Source organism: Eriocheir sinensis, chromosome 15, assembly GCF_024679095.1.
Source record: "Eriocheir sinensis breed Jianghai 21 chromosome 15, ASM2467909v1, whole genome shotgun sequence".
NCBI lineage: Eukaryota > Metazoa > Arthropoda > Malacostraca > Decapoda > Varunidae > Eriocheir > Eriocheir sinensis.
The window spans coordinates 15,084,584-15,090,832 of NC_066523.1; positions in this window are offsets into that span (position 1 = coordinate 15,084,584).

Consider the following 6,249-nt stretch of genomic DNA (forward strand, 5'->3'; position numbering starts at 1 on the left):
AAAGGAGAAGGCGGTAGAGGAGAAGTAAGAAAAAGAAGAGGAGGAGGGAAGAGGAGAGGATTGAGACGCTCGTAACTTCCCTGACCCGTAAAAGGGGACGAAGCGCGGAGCCAGAAATACGAAACAAGCGGCGATAAGAAATACAAGAAATATGGGAGTAATAAAAGTCATCCACATCGACATGACAGCAGCAACAACAACAAGAACAACAGCAACACCGATATCAACATTTACATTAATTACATACATCACCATCATCATCATCATCATCATTATCAACATTAAAACAGAACAACAACTACGGCAGCAACAGAAATAGCAACACTGAAAACAATAGTAATAAAAACAGCACCAGCAAAAGCAACAACAACAGGAATTACCAATCCCGACAAAAATCATATCACGTTTATGGCAACACACACACACACACACACACACACACACACACACACACACACACACACACACATCCTCCTTAACACGCACACACACTCTTTGCCCCCAACACACACGTACACACACCTCGCATACACACACACACACACACACACGTACATAAGCGCTGAAACCGTCTGTTCTGAAACTTCCATTTTGAGGCAACAAATTAAGGCGAGTTAGCCGGAGCACGGCCGCGCGGGCAACATGAATATACATCCCCTTATCTTCTGGCTTTTTAATGGCGCCGCCTCCGAATATCTCAGCTCACGCGGTATAAAGATTAATTCATTAGCGACGGCCAGCTGATGAGCGGCGCCAAGTACAGTATCACCCAGCGAGAGAGAGAGAGAGAGAGAGAGAGAGAGAGAGAGAGAGAGAGAGAGAGAGAACGACAGAAAGGACAGAAAGGACAGATAGACAGACAGACTTATAGACAGACAGATAGACAGACAGACCTATAGACAGACAGATAGACAGACAGACCTATAGGCAGACAGATAGCCAGACAGACCTATAGACAGATAGACAAACAAACAGGCCTATAGACAGAGAGAAAGACAAATAAACAGAAACAGAAGAGGGAAACCTAAACAAAAACAGACAGATATACAGATAGATAGATAGACAGAATCAGAAACAATAAGGGAGATAGACAGAAACGGACGGGGAAACATACCTACAAACAGACAGATAGAAATACCGACAGACAGACACACAGACGGAAAACGATGAAAGGGAGGAATTGCAATTGGAAAGGGAGAGAGGAAATGGAGGTAAAGTGAGGGGGAGAGGAAGGAAAACAGGGGAGAAGGATTAGAATACAGTACATAAGTGAGGAAAGAGAGAGAGAGGGAGAGGGAGAGAGGGAGAGAAAGGGAGGGAGAGAGGAGGTGAAGTGAAAGTGGCTCTGAATGCCCTAGTGGAGAGAAAGGGGAAACGGAAAGGAAGAGGAAAAACGGAAGAGAGAGAAAATGGAAGGTAGGAGGAGGAGAAGGAGGAGGGAAAAAAACAAAAACAAAAAATACTGAGGAAAGGGTTAGTGAAAAAAAAATCAATGGATGTGAAAGGTAGAAAGAAAGAATTGAAGGAAAGAATGAAGGATGGAGGAAGTAAATAGAAAGGGTAGAGAGAAAAGACAAGATAAATGGAGAAATGAGAAATGAAAGGGATAAAGCATGATACAAAAAAAAGGAAGGAAGGAAAGAGGAAAAAGGAAAGATGAGATAAGAGGAAGAGAAATAGGAGATGAGGTGGAAAAGCAAAGCAAAGTGAGGTAAAAGGAGAAGAGGAAGGAGGAGTAAGATAGAGATAGATTAGGAGGACTAGGACAGTAAGAAGGGAGAGAAAGAGAAGCTGAAAAATTTAGAAAGGAGTAAATGAAGCAAAAAGGGAAGGACAGAAAAGGGAAAAATCAGGGTCAAAGGAAAAAGATAAGAAGAGGAAAAAGAGAAAGATGGAGAGGAAAGTTAAGAAGAAAGATTATAGAGAGAAGTGAAAGAATTGCAAATAGAATAAAGGAAGAAAGGATAGGAAGGAAAAACAGGGGCATATGAAAAAGACAAGAGAAAAGGAGTAAAGAGGGAAAAGGTGAAAGGTTAACATTACAGAAAGAGGAAAAGGAAAACTCTACCCAGGCAAGAAAAAGAGGGCAAAAGCACCCATTCTTAAACAGCCTGGACCACTAAAGCAGGCAGGCAGGCAGGCAGGGAGGGAGTGAGGGACGAATGAGTGGGCGTTGCAGGGTCGGCAGGTCGAATTCCACCCTTCCATTTTCCTTCCCTCCCTCCTCCTCTCCCCCCTCGTGCAGGCAGAGGAGGAAAGTGTCAAATTGGTGTACGTGGCCACCTGCTCAGAGGCTTAAATTAGACGAAGGTAAAACAGCATGCATAAGTGTATTGGGGCGCTGCTCGCTCGCTCCTGCTCGCCTGCTCCTGCTGCTGCTGCTCTGGCTTCGGTTGTGGGAGATGTTGGTGTTCTTGTTGTTCTCTGTTTCTGCGCCTTCTTACACCTTCTCTTGCGTTTTGTTCCGTTGTTCTGTCTACCGTTTGCTGATTATGAGGTTTGACTGTTGATAATGGAGTGTTGGAGGCTGATACTGGTGATTGTAATTGTGTATTTTTTTCTGTTTTTGGTTTCTTTTTTTTGATGAGTCTTGTACCTTTCTAACTCATGTTCTCACTGTTTCTGCTTTTGTTTGTGTCTACGTTTTAAGTGATTCGTTGTTCTTCTTGTTCTTCGCGCTCCAACTGACTTAATGGCTTTTTTTTCCGCTCCCATTTGTGTTCCTGTGGCCGCTGCTGTTTCTGTTTTTTTTCTCGTGTTCTTGCTGTTTGTTCTACTTTTGCCTTTGCTTCTTCTTTCTTCTTCTTGGATTAATTACTGTCGTTGCTGAGGTGAAGATTTTGTTGCTGGTGGCCGAACATAAAGCTGTTCTTGCGTATGTTTGGGTCCCTGTTGCCGCTGCTGTTTCTGCCATCTCTTGTTCCTGTCCTTGCTGTTGGCCGTGCCCTGGTTACTGCCCCTGTTGGTAATAATTATATTTTACTGTTGCTGCTCGTGATTGTCAGAGTGTTATTTTTTCTTCTTCTGTATTTTATATTGAAATAGTAAATATAATAATAATAATATAATCTATAATATTGATAATATTAATAATAATAATAATAATAATAATAATAATAATAATAATAATAATAATAATAATAATAATAATAATGATGATAATAATAACTCCTTCCACATGTTTAATGAGACAAAAGTGAGAAAAAGAAGAGCGCGCACACACACACACACACACACACACACACACACACACACACACACACACACACGGGCCAGGATCATCAACATGCACCAACAATACCCGCCTGTCTTGTTCGGTGTCGGAGTCTGTCTTTTCTGCTCGCTCGCCCCACACCCTCCGTCTGCCCGGCCCACACCTCACCGTGCCCTCCCTACCCCAACCCTTCTCTCCATCCGACACTTTACTTCAACCAACCCCTCATTGCATAGCGCCTCACTTCACCCCACCTCCTAACGCACACGCTTCGTTAATCCTCCCTATCTTCTGCCTATCCCTCATCTATGTACCTAACCTAAGTAATTTCATCAACCCTCAACCCCTACAAGTCCCACCCTACTCCACCGACCTCACGTCACGCCACCTCATGTAACCTCACCTCAACCTTCGCCCACTTCTACCTCTTTCCTGCCTTCTACTGTGTCTCTCCTTACCCATATAACTAAGCCTCTTTAACCTATCGACCAATAAGAAGCGTATGTACAATTGCTCTGATTAGATTTATGCATAGCCATTACCCATTCTCTAGTATGCTCACACGTATCAGCTTAGTCTAACTGTTTAACGCATTCAGCTCATTGTCATTACCGTCGTTTAGGTCACCCATAGCATTCATTCTTGTCCATAGCTGTCCATTCTTTTGTATTGCTATTCACAACCCGTGCCGTGCCATCGATCACTTTGGCCATACCTAACCATCCCGCCTTGTCCAGTCACACATAGTCAAAGCTTCCCGCGTACCCATGGCCTCCCACCCTCACTAACTGTCTATTTCATTCACCACCCCTATCCCAATCAATTAATCAATATTTTGTCCACTAGTTCCCCTCTTATATGGCTTCTTTAAATGAGTTTTGTCTCCTTTATCAGCGCCATCCTGTGACATTTTTTTTTTGGGGGGGGGTCATGCCCGTTGCAAGTATTATCTCAAGCCTCTCTCTTAATTGCTCTCTCGTGTCCGTATGAAGCTCTGTCCCCTTATATGGTTCCTTTAAATGAGTCCTATCTTCTATATCAGCGCCATCCTGTGACTTTTTTTGATCCTGCCCTTAGCTTCTCAGGATTATCGAGTATGCCTGTTACAAATATTATCTCAAGCCTCCCTCTTAATTGCTCTTCCGTGTCCGTATGAAGCCCTGTCCCATGCATACCCTTAAGCCCCGACTTATGTCCTCTCCGCACCCTGCCTATAGCCTTTCCAAATGTTGTTCCACGCCCATTACAATTCTTCCTCTCCCATGCCATTTTCCACGTCCCCTCATCCGTTCAATTCACAATCCATGCTGTTCACATTCTCTTCCGCTCTCGGTCTCATTTCTTACTCATATTCTGTGCACTATCTTAGCTTTTCCAATGTCTATCTCCTTTTTTTTCATTTATCTAAGTATCCGTAAGTTTTTTCTCATGTGTTTACTTTATAATCACATTTTTTCCATACTCTCCAAGTCCTTTCTCACCCACATTTGCTCTCATTCTAATCTCTCACAAACACTTCTTTCCCCTTTTTCTCTATATCAGAGTCATCCCACGCTTCAGGCTTTTCATTCCACCCATCCACACCTCTCCCGCGCCCCACCCCGGCCTTCCACGCCCTTCCCGACCCTGGAGTGGAATGAAAAACAAGAGAAAGAGGTGAAAACAGACATAACGACGCATGGACGGACAGACACACACACAGACAGACACAGAGGCAGTCAGATTCCCAGCCCTAGCATACATATACTCGCCTTCCTCTCCACCCCTTCCTCCCTCCCTTCCTACCCACCTCCTTTCCACCCTCTCTCTCACACGCACTCTCTCTCTCTCTCCCTCTATCTCTCTATCTCTCTCCCTCTCCCTTCCATCCCTGCCTGCCTGCCTGCCTCACCCCCATCGAAATAAAAATGGTCTCACCCTCTGAAATACACACCTAAATTTGCCAAATGAAACACTATTAAGGAGGATATATTCGGGAAATAAATCGACGGAAAATGCATAGACCCAAAACATAAAGAAATCGTTCCCTTAGGCTGGGATTCCCTTCACTGAGGCTCCAACGACGCGTCTCTTTAGCTGCGTGGGATTGAAACCTAACAAAAGACGATCGCCTCACCCTCCGCGTTAAGGATTGAGTCTTAGTATCGCGTCGCTTTAAGGGATTGGTAAGAGGGACCCGATGAGGCCGAGTTACACAGCACAGGCGACTACTAAGCGAGAGAGAGTAAAGAACCCCAATAAATAATGTGAGGCCGAAACGAGAGTGGCCGGGAAATTGTAAGTAAATAAATGGAAGGAGGAAATGAGTGAGGATAAGTAGAAAGTGATGCAGAGATAACAAGAGGAAGAAGAGGAGGAAGAGGACTTGGAAGGATAACAGGAGTACGAAGAGGAGAAGGGAAACGAAGGAAATGGAACTTAAAATTAAATAAAGATAGGGGCAAGGAAACTAGGAGGAAGAGTGTAGAGAAAGAAAAGAAGAAACGAAGAAAAACAAAACAGAGGAAGGAAGAAAGAAAAGAGTAGATGAAGAATAAAGATGAAAAAGAAGAAAAGAAAACACGTCATGAAAACAAGAACACCATAAGTCACCAAGGGAAGACTAAAGAGGAGTGGAAGGAGGAGGAAGACAACGACGATAAGAAAAATTAAAGATAAAACAGGAAACCACAAGAAAGAAAAACCAACAACATCGACATCACTAAACAGGAGACAGTCACCAACAGGAGCAACAGAGGAAGAAGGAGAAGGAAGCGAAACAGCAGCAGGAGGAGTAGGAGGAAGAGTAAGAGGAGTAGGAGGAGGAGTAGGAGGAGTAGTGGACAGAGGCTAGCCCTACTTGTCTTGCATGAGGGCGGTACAGCAATAATTACATGTTGCAGGGACGCCTGATTTATTCCCGTAATTTGGATTGAAATGTATGTGCATTGCTGATAGCCCGGCCGAACCAGCGCCGAGGCAGAGGGAGAGTGACCGGGAGTGAGAGAAGGAGGGATGGGAGGCCGAATAGGATGTGGAAACGGAGGGATAGGGAC